At 35.0% G+C, this 18,359-nt stretch overlaps 1 long non-coding RNA gene and 3 other non-coding genes across 36 annotated transcripts in view; all 4 read right to left on the bottom strand.

Moving 5' to 3' along the window:
* Window positions 1-18,359, bottom strand: part of LOC136147291 (uncharacterized) — an 83,311-nt gene that overhangs the window by 33,774 nt on the left and 31,178 nt on the right. For 25 of the 33 annotated variants that reach the window (XR_010659144.1, XR_010659159.1, XR_010659160.1 and 22 more), the window contains exon 7: window positions 18-2,240. This is a non-coding gene — a long non-coding RNA (uncharacterized lncRNA). Of the gene's footprint in view, window positions 1-17; window positions 2,241-5,164; window positions 10,501-18,359 lie in introns of those variants that run through there. The other 8 variants (XR_010659155.1, XR_010659146.1, XR_010659147.1 and 5 more) reach the window with 8 other exon arrangements.
* Window positions 1,498-1,571, bottom strand: LOC136147673 (small nucleolar RNA SNORD113/SNORD114 family). The gene has a single exon (XR_010659331.1). It is a non-coding gene; the product is annotated as a small nucleolar RNA SNORD113/SNORD114 family (small nucleolar RNA).
* Window positions 4,288-4,362, bottom strand: LOC136147672 (small nucleolar RNA SNORD113/SNORD114 family). The gene has a single exon (XR_010659330.1). It is a non-coding gene; the product is annotated as a small nucleolar RNA SNORD113/SNORD114 family (small nucleolar RNA).
* On the bottom strand, window positions 10,382-10,456 carry LOC136147678 (small nucleolar RNA SNORD113/SNORD114 family). Its single transcript, XR_010659335.1, has one exon. It is a non-coding gene; the product is annotated as a small nucleolar RNA SNORD113/SNORD114 family (small nucleolar RNA).

The raw sequence follows: 18,359 nt of genomic DNA, 5'->3' as shown, positions 1-18,359 counted from the left end.
GTCATTAGGATCCTTACCCACAAAAGTAACAGCCAAGATCTTCCTCAGAGAAGACTGAAGCAGCCATAGTCTTCATTCTGTGGGGTCAAATGCCAGTGTTCAGAAGAAGGAACTGTCCAGATGTAGACTGATTTAAAGGATATTAGCTGTGTGATCCTAGGTTAATCATGAAGTCGACTCAAGTCTCACTTTCATCTTTGACCCAAGAAGAGCACTCGTTTTTATTACTTGGTTTAACTAATACTTTCAAATACTACAATGAGCACAGTTGAGTTCATCACTCAAAAATAAAAACTATTACTACTGCTCATACCTGTCTACAGACCCCTACCCACATAAGTAAAAGCCTAGATAATCCTTTTAATGGACTCAATTTGCAGTGAAATGGCTGAATTTAGAATTTATCATTCATGGCATATTCTCACCAAAGTCTATGCTTGACTATACTCACACATTAATTCAATTGTTCATTGTTGTATTTATTCAGGTATGGAATTATTCATGGAATATGTGACCATATGTTCAAATATGTAAACACACAAAGAAAATGACGGAAATCCAGAATAGAAACAACCCAAAATAGAAATGATCTTCATGTACCTGCCTACATGTTCATATCTAAACTAGGAAGAGAGAATTAGGGGTATACATAGAGATGAGTCATTATTCTTTCTTACTGAGCCACATTTGCCTCCTTTTAAACTACTGACGGTGATTAGGACTTCATCTATTTATATGTAAGAACACATCAATATCTAGGAACTAACTAACATTAGATAAGAAACTTAAATAGTATTTATTATCTCCATATGTCTATTTCAATACCTACAGAGATTTAAAGATGAGGTGGTTTTGTTGTTTTTAATAAAACTCAGTGAAAAGAGTTGGATTAACAATAACCATTTTCATGAGGCACATTCTGAAGATGAGCTATGTTCATTCTCTTATCAATTAAATACTCAATCAGCATTTATTTGTAATTTTTCTCTTCTCTAAACAGCCAATTAGCAAACCACCTACACCAAGCAATACTACTGAATCTTAAATACATCTGCACACATACTCCTTTGAAAAAAGAGAAACAGCCTTTATGAATATATTTCACTAAAATTCAGGGCTATGTGCTGCGTTGTGCTTGGTCAGTCAGTCGTGTCCGACTCTTTGTGACCCCATGGACGGCAGCCCACCAGGCTCCTCTGTCCCTGGGATTCTCCGGGCAAGAACACTGGAGTGGGTTCTCATGTCCTTCTCCATTCAGTGCTATAGTAATGTATAATAATAACCCACGTTTGCTACATACTCACGTAACTGGTCCATGCTTTCTTTATATTTACCCATCTTTACATTTCTTCATTTACTCATACATTGATTTACTTGTAAAAATCAATCTATCTCCAGAAGATGTCTGTGATCCAGATATCTGAATATTCTGAACTTCTGCTGAATACTCGTTTCCATAAAGGAAAAAAAAAAAAAAAAGAAGGCCACTTGTAAATGATGGACCTCAGAGTTAGATATCACTTTAATCAAAATGTTTGATTCAGACACCCTCCCATCTCATGACTGGTCCAGGCTTAGTACTCTTTTTGTTAATTTATACCTCCATTATCCCATGACTCACAAACTCCCAGAACAGGATCCCAGAACAGTCACAAGATGTAACTCTAATCATTGCCTCTAGGCTGATTTCTGACAGTTTACAGACTAGATATGAGTGTAACCTTGTTTCATATCAGGAACATCACAAAAAATTACCCATAATTAGGCCCAGATTTAATTCACTCAATTTTAAACATGATGTAATGAACCATCCAAAAACCACAATGGTACCCTACATCTAGAACACACACAATAAGCTGCCCCTTCTAAGAGCTTCCTCTGAACAGTTAATTGTCTGGGTCTCTAATAATATTGAAATATTAAACCAACTGTGGTGTAGAAATAATATGGAATAGACAACAGTTTTGAAAAATTTAATTCAATGCCTTTCATCTCTTTTTAAGATGAATCTCAGAGGTACTGAAACGTGTTCATGCTACTCCTTGGGCCATAACGCATTCTCACTACGGCCATACTTGGTGTTCTTAGATTTGGTTTTATGCATACAGCCTTTTATTCTTTTGAGCTACTTCAGTGACCACACATGAATAAACCACACAAACCAAGAAAAGAAACTTCGTTACTTACATTGCTCTTTACTCACAGAAGAAACAGCCAAGATCCTCATCACTGGACAATAACTGAATTCAATGTGGAATGTTCAATCAGAAAGAAAAAGCAGATTGTTTTAAAGAACGAAAAGTATATATCTATATACTATAGTGTATGGTATAGTCAGATTATTTTTTTGGAACAAGAATTTAAATTCATCAAAACTTCCCCCATTAAAAAGTTACCTGGCCTTTTTGTTTTGATAAGGATATATAGGCAAATTTCAATAATATAGTTCATATATGGGGTGCTGGATTACGTGTAACTCTATGGCTGATTCATATCAATGTATGACAAAACCCACTAAAAAAAAATAAAAAGAAAAAGAAAAAAAAGAAAAAATACCTACTAACTTAAAAAAATTAAATATTTTAATTTATAAATAAATTATTAATTTATTTATTAATTAAATATAAATAAATTATTAATTTATTTATTTATTAAATAGCTCTAATAAATGGATGGAAAATCCCATGCATAGAGGAGCCTGGTGTCGGACACCACAAAGAGTTGAACACAACTGAGTGATTAAACACCACCAAATAGCTCTAAACATAATTTAACTACCTAGACCTTTTCTAAAAAATAAAATACAAAAATAAAAAAATTTTAAAAAATACATACAGATAGAGTCATCTACTACTCAACACTAAATGTTATTCAAAAGTGTTTCAAGTTTCCTCACTGATGACATTTTCTTCAACAATGGAAATATTCTCTATTAGCACTGCCCATTATGCATACTATTATATATAAAAGAGATAACTAACAAACACATACTATATAGCATAGGGAATTCTACTCAGTATTATTTAATCACCTGTATAGGAAAAGAATCTTACAAACCTGAAATATGTACATGTATAACTGATTTACTTTGCTATACACTTGAAACTAACACAGCATTGTAAATCAACTATAAGTGAAAGTCGCTCAGTCGTGTCCAACTCTTTGAGACCCCAAGGACTATACAGTCCATGAAATTCTCAGGCCAGAATTCTGGCAGGGGTCGCCTTTTCCTTCTCCAGGGGATCTCCCCAACCAAGGAGTCAAACCGGGGTCTCCTGCATTGCAGACAGATTCTTTATCAACTGAGCTATCAGGGAAGCCCTCATAAATCAACTATACTCCAATTTTTAAAAACGGCAGGCACTGGCCACATAGTGTTACTAGGAAAATAAATTTTTATCTTTGACTATTTGAATTTAAAAGTTAATAGCAAGATGTGTTTAGAGAATAGGGTGCATATTATCCTTCCCTGAAGAAGCAGGGGCTTGGATCTTTTTATTTAAGTGAACTTTCAGGCAGTAAAACAAGATTAATTGGGCTCCTTCCCATATTACATATGTTCCTCACTGGCCCATAGTTTTTACTCTTCTAAATAATACAGATATGAAATCATGCTTTGACTCACTGGTAATAATGGCACCAATATTGGTGAAGCCTAAAGACACTTAAACATACTGAGAGACACTAAATCCATCCATCTGCTTACCACAAAAATCATCAACATGCATTTACTTGAACAATGAACACAAGAGGATTCATAATTTTGCATTCATAAATCTCATGCTGAAACATTTTCCATGTTTCAATAACTATCTAGTCATTTGTATCTTATTTTTAACTATTGATTATATTAAACTACTATTTATCAAAATATTTCATGCTGTGTTTATCATGATTTGCTATATTGCTATTGATCATATTTATTACATTAAGTATTATTATTATAAATGATATGAATATTTTTAAAATAAGACATATGACCAGAAACTCACCACCAACAATAACACTGATATTCACATATATCTATCTATACTTTCTCAAAGGAGGAGCACCCTTAGTCTGTCTTACTGAACTCAACTTTTCAGAAATGTATTAACAATAATTCTTGGTTCATAAGCTCCTTTCATAGCTGGAGAAGGGGTAGCTCTCCTCTTTATTTCTACTTTATTTATCCATGCATCGATTTACTTATAATAATATCATCCATATTCATGAACAACAAAAGGTCAAGAACACAATCCTTGAAGATTTCTGACTTCGTTTGTAAGCACATTTCCCAAAGACAAAATGGACCTCAGAGTTACAAACTGGGTTTAATCAAAATAGTATTCAGATGCCCCACGCATACTCATCATCGATCCAGACGTGGTATTTTGTGCCTTTGTTTGATATGTTGTTCTTGACATATTCATTGATTCACTGATGATAATATAATGTTCATGAATTAGGAAAATAAAACCAACATGCTTGAAGATACAAATATGTCTGTGAAAGTTCACTTCCCACAGAGCTAGAGAAATAGCTTCTTGTGCAATGCAGCCCAGCATTGAAAATATGAATTAATCCATTTCTTGTATTGTATCAGTTCCATATTAGCCATTGGTCCATGCTTAGACTTGCATCCATATTTGAAAGATAGGACAATGAACTTTCATTTTCTACCATGATTAAGAAAAAGGCAAAATTTTCCATTTTTGTATATTCCTCTCCTTGATGGGTTCATCCTCTTTAACAATATCAAAACAGTGTTTCTATCCCCTGTGGTATGAAAATTAAAATTGAAAAAAATTTTAAATTTGAGTTAGAAAAATTAAGTGGAACACTAAGACTTGAAAGTCCCTTGGAGAGCAAGGAGATCATACCAGTCAATCCTAAAGGATATCAGTCCAGAAAATTCATTGGAAGGACTGATGCTGAAGCTGAAACTCCAATACTTTCACTACCTGATGCGCAGAGCTGACTCATTGGAAAAGACCCTTATTCTGGTAAAGATTGAAGGCAGGAGAAGGGGACAACAGAGGATGAGATTCCTAACATATTTTAATCATTCACCAATGCATGTCCACCTTAGAATTGTTCATGTATGTAACCATTTATTCCTTCAAAATGTCTCAGTGGATACCCATGACCAGGCCCCAAAGAGAACATGAATTTTACTACTTACATTGATCTCTTCTTTCTTTATCTAAGAGGTAAAAGTCAAGATCTTCACCATGAGTGAATAATCAAATCTGGCAGAATGTTTGCTCTGGGCAGTTAAAAGCAAATTTTAAAAAGAATCCATCTACAATTATCAATATGTAGTTATTGTACATATTGTACAATATTGTATAATTGTACAATATGTAATTATCAATTATCAATCTACAATATCAAAATGATCAATAATTAGGTAACCACAATCCTTGATTTGCATCCTATTTTCAATATTTGGAAAGAGTTCTACTTTATATATATTAACTTGTGCAATCTTATATTTTATAAAATATGATGGATACCACTGAATCGAGCAGTAAACACCAGAAAAATAACTATAACTATTAAGAATATGTCTCTCTACATATTACCCATGAAGGGCTAAGATCATCTTTTTCACTGAACTTTAACTGTGTGGAACTGGATCCATGGTAGATGCAACTCATGGCACAATCTCACCAATGGTCCAAGCTTGACCCTACTTAATAAATTTATTAATTCACTCACTAATTCCTATATTTAATTGTTCATGGAATAATAAGACCATCCCTTTATTTTTCCAAAAAGTTTAAATAACCATCAAAACAGAACTGAAGCACTATCATTTACAAAAGTCTATGTGCACCATTGGAAAAGCCTAGAATGTTTTATTCTCCCATGGACAACAGCTGTGTAAAACATGATGAATTAGGATCTTTCCATCAAATTGCATGCCTTCCACTGATGCACTATTGGCTGACTTTTTGAAAAAGTGACAAGAGATACAGATGTATACATTTGATTACTTATAATTATACTTCAATATCTGTGACCCCCACACACTGGATAAGGAACTTAAATAATATTTACATTTGTCTTCAAGTCATTAGCCAAAACAATAGCAAACTGGTTCTTTTAATGCTTGTTTGTATGCAACATAAAATTGCATAAAAAGACTGAATTAAACACAAATGTGGTCGAATAAAACAGTCTCATCATTGTTCCATGCTTTCCCTCCCAATTACCCAGTTTATTCAATCAACTATTTATGTAAATGCATTTCTCTTTCCTTAGTAAAATGATTGATTGGCAACATGCCTCCACACAAAACAAAAACATTCAGTTTTGTGTGCAAATGACCATCTGCTCCTTACAAAAATGACAAGAGCCTTGACTATTAAGAATCTAAAAAAACTGTTTTCAGAATTACTAATGTTTCATTACATACCTTACAAAGTTGGACGCATATACCTCTTATTCTGCGATCACTGACATATTTTTAATTCATAGGCTAAATTTATTTTAATAAAGCTAGTCACACCCTCAACCAAAAAGCTGAGAAGAAGGTGTTGTAGTTTCATTTCCCGCAAAGAGAATAATGAGATGACTCTCTGTCATGAACCTCAGAGTTGCAGATGGGCTTAATCACAGTTCTTGTCTGAGAAACCCCATGAGATGCAGCACTGATCCCTGCTAGGAAATTTCTTTTCATTTATTGATTAATTTTCTGAGACACACACACACACACACACACACACACACACGAAACACAATCACAAAATTCCAAAAATCAGATTCTTAAACTTTAGGCTCTTGCCCTATAGAGCTAATAAAACAACATTTCTTCTGTAACGGAAGTCAAAGCTACACATGTGGATGGGTCAAAAATCCCTGCTTTCCATCAAACCCACATACAGCATTCCTTCCTATGTGGCCCTCTCTGATTTAATTCATCCATACATCAAAGATGGTTCCATGAAAACATCATGAAACTACCATCAGCAATCATCTCTAGACTGTCCGCAAAGTTATCAGCCCCTCTACCCACATGCAAACGGTGAAAGCAACCGTGGTAGAAGAGAGAAGATGATACTAAATGAAATCACTGCTGTCTTCTAAAGTGACCTCAGCAGTGCTGATTCAGCTCAAACACAACTTGGGGACTGTGACCCATCTCCATCACTGGTCCACACTGGAGGTGTTTTATATAGTTCATGTATGTAGTACATAATTATTACTTTGGAATTCTTCAGCCAACACTCATGAACAGACTATTCAAACAAAGAATGTGAACCAAGGGGCTTGCTTATATTAGACTTTATGCTGCTTGCTCACGATAAAAATTCTTTATTAAGTGATTAAATCAGCTGTCCTGTGTTCACTCTGGGGAGGAAAAAAGCTGATTTAGAATAGATCTGGGGTTTTTTTTCCTAATGATTGTTAGTCAGGCAGAACTAGATAACAATAAACTTTGGCTCAAATGCAATTTTTTACTAATCCAGTATTGAAGTTTTAGTTATGAATAATATATTAAACATTATTAAGTCCACCACCAAGCCCCAGATTAAGATCTGTAGGTGATGGACAGGGAAGCCTGGTGTACTGCAGTCCATGGGGTCGCAAAGTGACGGACACGACTGAGCGACTGAACTGAATGATTACAAATATCCATCTCTTAAGTATATGGTTAGTAAAGTCAAGTCTCGTCGGACTCTGCAATCTATCCACTGTAGCCCGCCAGGCTCCTCTGTCCATGGGATTCTTCAGGCAAGAATACTGGAGTAGGTAGTCATTCCCTTCTCTAGGGGATCTTCCTGACCCAGGGATTGAACCAAGGTCTCCTGCATTGCAGGCGGATTCTTCACCATCTGAGACACCAGGAAAGCCTCTAAGTTATGGTTACTTTATAGGCTATTGACTGAGGCAAACACCTTTTCTTTTCTTACTCAAAAAAAGAAAAGAAAAAACATTGTACCAGAACTCAAAACATTGCCTCTTGACCACAGATACTAATACATTCCACGTGAAAGAGGACTACAAATTAAACCTACTCATTTTACTTCAAGATTGTATTAATATTAATACTTATTTTATTCCATTCTACTAATTGTTCCAGGAGCAGTTCTCTTCCTATTTCAGATGTACAATTCTTTCTTTATTCATCCACTGATTCACTTGAAATAATACAATCCAAAAAAAAAAATAAAAAATACAATCCATATCCATGAACCACAAAAGCCCAGGAAAAACTACACTGCCTTTTCCTAACTTCTCCTACTACTTAATTTCTACAAAGCATATTGATTGATTCTCTATGCAGAATTGACCACAGAGTTACACAGAATGCTTACTTAATGTTTTTGATTCATTCACTTTCACCAATAGCCATCACTGATCCAGACATAACTTTCTATTTCTTAATCCACTTATCCCTTCCTGAACTGATTCATTCATTCACAGATTCACAAATAATAATTATACAATCAATAACCTGCAGGGACGCAAAACTAAGAACAAAAGGCTTAAACACAACCAAGATCTGTTCATGGCCCTGTTACTGTAGCGTGAATAGACTCAACCACTTTTCACAATATGGCTCTGTTTTTACACACAGGGGTCCATCAGCACACTTATTTCGTATCAGTCCCTTCCCTGAGATCAGTGCCCACTTGCTCCTTTTTCACTTGATTTGTCATTATATTAAAGCTGGTGATCAACAGCCACAGCCCTATGATCTTAGCCCACAACTGACAAAAACGACATCTGCCATCTTTCAAACTACTCCAGCCTCAAAGAGTTAACAAGTGAATCTTAATCAATGAAGAAATGGATTTAGCAAATGTGGCCAGAATATTAAGTAGGAAGTTAATAGAATACTGCTCTGAAAATATGTGAAATTCCTTGCAGCCCTTTAGTAATGAATGATCCCTAGTGGGGCTGAGTTGAATTAATCATAAATGTTAATTTATGACACATTCCAATCATGGGCTCATAATTGGCATTCCTTAATTTCACATGCTATTTGACTATTTATTTTATTGAAATAATTCAGTGGGATCCCATTAATAATCCCCATCGGAGCTTAGAACACCAACACTGATATTTCCTTATTTCAGTCTTTAAGCTCCTTAGTCCCAGAAGTAATAGCCAGGGTCTTCACCATTAAAGCTGATTAAGTCAGCCGTGTGGTGTTCATTTTATAAAGGGAAACAAAAAGTCTATTATTAAAAACTCTAAAAACAGAGTTAGCTTTTTTAAAATTGGTATTTGTAGGGAGGACTAGATTAATCATAAACTCTACTTTATATCATATTCTCATCATTTTCCTAAGAAAGGTACTCTTTCATTTCCATAAGTTTGGCTGTTAAATAATATGAATTCCACTGAATTCGACTGCTCAACAAACTGCAATTAGAGACATCTTACTTTACCTCCTACTTACACAGGAAGAGCCAAGATCACCTTACTTGACTTACTTCTATGGAATTGGACATATTTTTTTCATGAGATAATCTCACGTATCCACCACTATATTGATTTAGGGATTCATTCACTTACTGATTTATTGTGTTATTCAGGTATTATCATACCTTTATCTTTCTAAAGAGAACTCAAAATGGTTAGACACCAACCCAGAATCAATTCACTGGGCCACGGAAAGGCTCAAACATGCATTTCAAAACGCAGACGAGCTTAGAATTTTTCTAGAATATCTAACTCAGAAAATAAGATGCATCAGTATCCCGATACCAAAACATAGGGTCTGAATTGGTATGTGGTTTGCTGACCGTTTCAAAAGAAGATTGAGATATAAAATTATAACTTCGTCCGCTTACACAGATGTATCAGTATCTGTGATCATATCCACTAGACAAGAGCACTGAACAAAATTTTTGTCTATCTATATAGCCATTGCCATTGAGAACAGACTTGCTTCATTTTCATTGTTTTAATAAAAATCAACGAAGAAAAGGATTGGGTTAATTAAAAGTGTTGTCTTACAAAACATTCTCACCACTGGTCTCTGTCTCTTAATTAAATGTGGTTATTTAAATAAGAATTTATATAAGCTAATGCATTTTCATTTCCTTAATACCACAACCAGCCAACAATGCAGTACCAACACAAAGCAAAAACTGTTATATACAGATAACCATATATATACACACTCCTTTCCAGAATAGTAAGATCCTTTACTGTTAATGTACAGTAAACAGTCTCAGCTAGATTTTAACAATAATCCATGTTTTATTATATCCCTTAATAATAGGTACATGATATATTTAATTTACTGATACACTTTTTATTTATGGGTCAACTTTATAATAAAAATACAATCCATCACCAAGAACCACAAATGTACAAACACAAGGTGCCAAGCACTCTTGTGCCACATGGGGGAATAATTTAGCCACGTGTCTTTATAATGGACCTCAGATTCACTTATGGGTTTAATCAAAACTCCTGTTTCAGATACCCCATGGAACTCATCATTGATCCAGACACGTTTTTCTTTCTGTATTTACTTATTAAGTGATCCATGAATAACAACACAATCATAAAATTCCAGGAACAAAATCTCCTTTTATAATGGACCTCAGAGAACATGTGTGATCAGTGAATATCCATAATTCATACAAAATTCATATTCAACACTGATCATTTTGGGTGCATCTTTTATTTAATTGCCCATGTTCTAAAGAGGGTTCAACAGCTGTGGTGGTTGTGTGGTGGTGAAGTCACCACCGTTAATCATTTCTCAAACACAGAGTCTTCCGTGGGCTTGCGGGGTACCCCGCAGCTATTAGCCAGTGTTATACCAGCATGGTTTGTGGAGGAACATACAATGTAACATCGCACGTGCATGTGCTCAGTCACTAAGCAGGTTGCCATTTCGTCCTCCAGGGGATCTTGCAGACCCAGGGATCAAACCCACCTCTCATTCACCTCCTTAGCAACCTGGGAAGCCCCAAAATGTAATATAAAATAGTTATAAAAATGAATGAAATGACTATTTCTTCTTTTCATTGCCTCAGTTGTGCTGAATTAGACTAAACATAACTTTTGAGTCATACCATATTCCCATCACTGGTCCATATTTGAGATTTCTATTTCCTGCAGACACATGTTGACGCTTTTGAAATACCACTAAGTATTTGGGTACAACCCACCCTATCCAAGGATAGGAAATTCAAGTCTTACTTACTTATTTTTCTCTACATTCTTAACCCCCAAAGCTAACTGCCAAGATTTTGCTTGTTAGAAAATGAATGTGTGCTGTCCTATGTTCGTTCTGGAGAGGAAACAGGAGAATTAAACTAGAATTTAAATGTATTTTAGTTATGTGGAAGTAAGTAGTTATAAACTTCAAATCTTTCTAATTAATCCAATATTAGACTTTCAGATAATGTTATAACCACTGTTAAAACAACCACAGAAGAATAAGAAAGACATTTATCAAAACTATCTTTGTATTTTAACAGTTTAACAGAATAAAAGATAATTTTAATGGATGCTATTTTTGCAGAACTGTGTACATTTCAGTCTTTACTTGGGTACATTTAAATACATCCAATAAGGGGTATATATCCAACACATACTCTTATAGCTTATATAGCTCATTGAGCTCATATAGCTCAATATAAAAAAAAATTTTTTTAATGGGCAGTAAAACTTAATTTTTTTCCAAAGAGGAAATCCCACGTACCCAACAGGCACAAGAAAAAATGCTCAGCCTCACAAATGCAAAACAAAACTACATGAGATAACACCTCACACTTGTCAGATGACCATCATCAAAAGGAACACAAATAACAAGTATTGGCAAGGATGTGGAGAAAAGGGAACCCTCATATACTATTGGCAGGAATGTAAAATGTGGAAAAGAGTGTGGACGTTTGTTGAGGAACTAAAGAGCCTCTTGATGAGGGTGAAAGAGGAGAGTGAAAAAGCTGGCTTGAAATTAAACATTCAAAAAACTAAGATCATGGCATCTGGTCCCACCACTTCATGGCAAATAGATGGGGAAACAATGCAAACAGTGACAGACTTTATTTTCTTGGGCTCCAAAATCACTGTGGACAGTGACTGCAGCCATGAAACTGAAAGACACTTGCTCCTTGAAAGAAAAGCTATGACAAACCTAGACAGTGTATTAAAAACCAGAGACATCACTGTGCCAACAAAGGTCTGACTAGACCAAGCTATGGTTTTTCCAGTGGTCATGTATGAGAGTTGGGCTATAAGGAAGGCTGAGCTCAAAGAATTGATGCTTTTGAACTGTGGTGCTGGAGAAGCCTCTTGAGAGTCCCCTGGACTGCAAGGAGATCAAATCAGTCAATCCTAAAGGAGATCAGTCCTGAATATTCATTGGAAGGACTGATGCTGAAGCTGAAGCTCCAATACTTTGGCCACCTGATGCGAAGAACTAACTGATTAGAAAAGACCCTGATTCTGGGAAAGATGGGAGACCAGGAGAAGAAGGGGACGACAGAGGACAAGATGGTTGGATGGCATCACTGGCTCAATGGACATGAATCTGAGCAAGCTCTGGGAGATGGTGATGGACAGCGAGGCCGGGCATGCTGCACTCCACGGGGTCGCAAAGAATCGGACATGACTGAATGACCAAACAACGACAGTCTTCCCAATCAGAAAGCACCACACCTAGGTGGGTTCTCTGGTGAGTTCTATCAGAATATTCAAGGAAAAACAATTATACCAATTCTCCTAAAATCTCTTTTAGAAGATAAAAGTTGAGAAAAATTTCCTATCCCATTCTATGAAGCCAACATTACTGCAATCTAATACAAAACAAAAACAAAAACACTACGGAACAGTATCTCTAATGAACATAGGTGCAAAATTCTTCAAAAAAATATGAGCAAATGAATCCAATAATGTATAAAAAGAAATAAAGGATGATCCACTAGATATTATCTCATCGTGCACATCACGTCAAAAGGGTGTTGATCAAAAGAATACCCACATGATTATATCAATAGAAACAGAAAAGGTATCTGATAAAATACAATATTCATGAGGGAAAAAAAAACTCTCAACAAACTAGAAACAGAAAGGAACATCCTCAATTTGACAATGAATATCTATGAAAAAAATACCTAAAGCTAGGCCTTAATCACCCTCTGCAATGGCCCATACTGTCTGTGGATTCTGCTTCTCTCTGAATCTGAATAAATCCACTTTTGACCTGTCAAAAAAAATACCTATGGCTAATATCATAACTAATGAAAAATTTGAAACTTTCCCACTAATATCAGTATCAAAGCAAGGATGTTCTCTCTCAACACTTCTTTTCAATATTGTATGAGAAGTTATAGCTAACATTAACAAGAGAAGAAGAAACAAAAAGTATACCATTAGTGAAAGATGAAATAAAACTGTCTTTGTTAACAGATGACATGGTTATCTGTGTAGAAAATACAAAAGGACTAACAAGAACTCACAAGCAACTATAGCATGGCTGTAGGATACAAGGTAAATAAAAGTCACTTTCGTATATAATAGCAATGAACAAGTGGAATTTAAAATTAAATTGACAACCAAAAAATGAAATACATATAAATCTGACAAAATATGTACAAAAATTATATGAAGAAATCTACAAAACTCAGATGAAAATAATCAAAGAACTAAATAAATGTAAAGATACTCCATGCTCATGGGTAGGCAGAGTTAATACTGTCTATATGTCAGCTCTTTCCAGCTTGATCCACAGATTCAAGGCAGTGCAGATTAAAGTTCTAGCAGGTGTTTTGTGGTTGTAAACACAGTGATCCTAAAGTTTATATGAACAGGCATAAAAAACAGGATAGTGAACACAATATTGAAGAGCAAAGTTGGAGGACTGACATCACCTGACTTCAAGATGTACTATAAAGCTACAATAATCAAGACAGTGTGGTACTGGTCAAAGAACTCATAAAGTGATCCATGGAACAGAAGGGAGCCCAGAAGGAAGGCCCACAAAAATATGGGCAACTGATCCTTGACAAAGGATCGAAGGAAATACAATGGAACAAAGATAATCTTTTCAATAAGTGGTGCTGGAACAACTAGATGTTCACATTTAAAAAAAGAAGAAGAAGAAGAAAGAAATCTAGACACAGATCTTACACCCATCCCGAAAATTATCTCAAAATGGATTACAGACCTAAATAAAAATAAAAAACAATAAAACCGCTAGAATAAGACATAAAAGAAAATCTAGCTGGTCTTTTGTTTGACAATGACTTTTTAAATACAATACCAAAGACACACTATGTGAAATAACTGATAAGCTGCAATTCATTAAGTTTCTGTTCTGCAAAGAAACTTTCAAAAGAACAAAACACAAGCCATAGATTGGGGGAAAAGTATTTGCAAAAGACATGTCTAATAAATGCCTGTTTCCAAAATATACAAAGAATCCTTAGAATCAACAGTACGAAAACAAACAACTTGATTAAAAAATGAATCAAAGACCTGAACAGACATCTCACCAAAGATGATAAACAGATGGAAAATAAGCATCTGAAAAGACACTCCAGATTATGTCATGAGGGAAAAGCAAATTAAAGCAATGAAGTACCACTACACACCTAGCAGAGCAGATATTTGGCAGTTTATTATGAAACTAAATTTATTCTTACCACACTATCTAGAAACCACACTCCTTGGTATTTACCCCAAGGAGCTGAAATTTTATGTTCATACAGGAACCTCCACATGGATATTTATACCAGCTTTATTCATAATCGGCAAAACTTGGAAGCAGCCAACACATCCTTCAGTGGGTAGATGGATAAATAAACTGTTTTACATCAAAATAATGGAAGATTATTCAGCACTAAAAAGAAATGAGCTATCAAAGTCATAAAAAGGCATGAAGGAACCTCAAATTTAGTATGACTAAATTTAAAGACAATATGAAATGGCTATGTACAGTATAATTCCAACACTATTACATGCTGAAGTCGCCAGGGGTTAAAGGGAGAGAAAAATGAAGCGACACAGAGGATTTTTAGGGCAGCGAAATATTCTGTATGATACCATAATGGCAGATACATGTCATTTATTGAGTTGGCCAAAAAGTTCCTTTGGGTGTTTCCATAAAATGGTACAGAGAAACATAAACTTTTTCACCAACCCAATATATTTGTCCAAAACCACTGAATCTACAACCAACAGTGAACCCTGAAGTTGACGATGGACTTTGGGTAAAAATGATGTGTCAGTGAAGGTTCATCAGTTGTAATAAATGTACCCTTCCGGTGTGGGATGTTGATAATAGGAGAGGTGATATACATGTAGAGCCAGGGCAACTGTGGGAAACCCCTGTACATTTTCCTTAATTATGCCATGAACCTAAGACTGCTCTTAAAAAATAAAGCCTTTTGGAAAAGGGAGCAACATGTAAAAAATAACAGAAACAAAAAAATCTGCTCTTCATCAAACGCAACATTGACTCTTACATGAAATTGTCTTTTCTGCTTCTTACTCAAAAGGACAAGAGCTTTGATCTATTTAATTTTATTGGAACTCAGCACTTCCAAATGGTATTAGTCTTATTCCTTATTTAATTATGTACTCTCATAACTGGTCTTTTCAGCACCTTCCTTGTCTTCATTCATTTACATACTTTATTCACATACTGATTTACTTAAAATATAATCTATACTCAAGAACCTCAACAGACCAAGAACAAAAACTGACACTTCTTCACTTCTGCTATATGATCATGTCCCACAGAGTTAATGGGGTAATTTTCTTTTTCTAATAGATCTTGGAGCTATAAAGCTTAGTAAAGTAAAATTCTAGATTCAGATACCACATGATACTCATCGTTCGTCTTGGCTTAGCATTCCACTCCTTCATTCATTTGCATCTTTATTGACTGAATTATTCACTGATTCACTAACAATAAGAAAGTCAACACAGAAAAATCTCAAAATTAAGATTTCTGAAACTGCCAAGACCAACATACAAATCTCAGTGTCACACACATGGATTTATTAGCTTCCTCATTTCTTGGAAATTCTGTAGTCATGGTTGATCCATGCTTACTCCTTTTCATTTAATTTGCCCCACATTAAATATAGTAGACTGAATGATCATGAACCACCCCACAACTGGAACCCTGACAATCTCAACCACCTTCCTAGGTGCTATCACTGAAGACTCGGTTACCAAGGCCGCCTGAGGAAATTTAAATTAGCTATGGTGCAAAAGTAAAGTGAAATGGTTATTTACTCTGAAGCAGATGAACATGTCCTCCCTCTTATTTTCTTTCACAGCCTCACTTAGGTTGAATTGGAGTAAACTAATTTATTTGTTCACAATACATTCCTATCACTGGCTGAGGCATGGAACTTTTTACTTTTCTAAAATAAGCATGAACCAAATCTAGAACTTCTACTATTACTTAGATCTGTTTTAGCACTCTGATTCACAGAAATGATGCCAAGATTTCCACCAATGGAGAATAATTAAGTCAAGTGTGGTGAATCCTTTGTGTGGAGTTAATAGTCGATTTTAGAAAGAATCTGAGTCTACAATTTATATTTTTCAAGGAGTATTAGTAAGCCTGTAATAGATCAATCATAAACTTTGATTCATGACACATTTTAATCAAAGGGCCCAGAACAGCTAGCATATTATTTATTGACTTGTCTAGAACTCAACACAAGAATATGAAATGGTGATTAAAAGAATCCCACAGTGTACTGTCTCCCAACATGGTAAGAATCTATCAATGTATAAACTATAATGGAAAAGAATATATATGTATATTTTTGTATATAGATATTCAGATGTAACTGAATCACTGTGATGGACAGCAGAAATTAACACAATATTATAAATAATCTATAACTCAATAAAATATGTTTTTAAAAAAAGAATCTAGAGCATTTTTCCTAATAGTAGATGTCACTTGTGCAGGATGGGATTCATTTAAATACTTCCTCATGGCACATTTTCACCAATAGTATATGCTAGACCCTCCATTATATATTTGTTTATCTAGTCACTGTTTATTTATTCATTTACTCTTGCACTCATGAATAAGTTAAACTTCAATTTACTTTTCCAGAGAAAACACACTGTGATCTATCCATGAACAACTCAAATTGCAATACAATTAGATGCAACTATACACGTGAATCTGAGATAAAGTGGGAAGAGCCTAGTTGCTTTTTTTCTTCATCTGAATATCAATAAGGAACAATAAGACAAGTGAGTCACATTGTTTTTTAACACATGTTCCTCAGGGGCCAAACCGTCCTCAGTGGCCAAACTGTCCCCAACAGGGGCCAAACCGTCCTCAACAGGGGCCAAACCGTTCCCAACAGGGGCCAAACTGTCCCCAGAGGGTGTTGGCCAATGTTGAAACAGTTTTGGTTGTCACACTGGGAGAGGGGGTTCCACCTAGTGGCATCTAGTTAGCAGAAGTCAGTGCAGTTACCAAATACTCTACAGTGTACACGAGAGTCTCCCACATCTATGAAACATCCAACCCAAAATTTCAATAATTCAAGGCTGAGAAATCCCACTTCACCTTCTTCAAAATACTTGGTTGAAAGATAAATGGGCTTCTATGTTCACTCATAATATCATCAGTAACCTTGAACATAGAGACTGGATCAGAAATCTGAATGGTATTAAGAGCTGTTCATGTATTCATTACTACCAGACATAACCAATTAGATATTTTCTTATTTTCAATAAGCAGTCAGCGCTTCTCAAATAATGCAGAACATTGATTTCCAGGTATTTATCTATGTATGCTATTTATCCAAATAGATTTATATTGGAATTGAGCACTTTAGAAATGTATTAATAGCAAAAATACATTAAACACTCATAACTGGACCACATATGGCTTTCCTTGTCTTCTATATAGATATACTTTCTCATTTATTAATTCACTTATAGCTATCCCATCCAGACCTATGATTATTAATAGCTTGAGAACAAAATCCTGAGCATTAACTTCTGCTGCACAGGCATTAACTAGGTCTCTGACCTCAGAATTTGGTTAAACAGGGTTTAACCAAATCATTTATTCACATACACCTCAGCTATGCATTGGTTCAAACTCTGCACCTTTCTATTCATGCAAACCTTTGTTTACTGATCCCCTAATTAAGTCACTAATAATAATAAAGTCAATGTGTAAAATTCAAAAAACCCTAAAAACAATATCCTAGAGTATTACTAAGGTCTATCTATAGGGTTATTTTTCACAAAACTAAGATTCTACATCTTTTTTGCAGCAGATTACATTATACACTGAGATTATCAGCTTACTTGCTTCATGTCAATCCCATATTTACACTTTATCTACTATGCCTCTCCTCCTTTCACTTAATTTTTCCATGTTTTAAGGATGGTACATATGGTAG

This window comes from Muntiacus reevesi, chromosome 15, assembly GCF_963930625.1.
Source record: "Muntiacus reevesi chromosome 15, mMunRee1.1, whole genome shotgun sequence".
Classification (NCBI taxonomy): domain Eukaryota; kingdom Metazoa; phylum Chordata; class Mammalia; order Artiodactyla; family Cervidae; genus Muntiacus; species Muntiacus reevesi.
The sequence above is the reverse complement of the archived record's forward strand: the minus strand, read 5'-3'. Positions and strand labels throughout refer to the sequence as shown.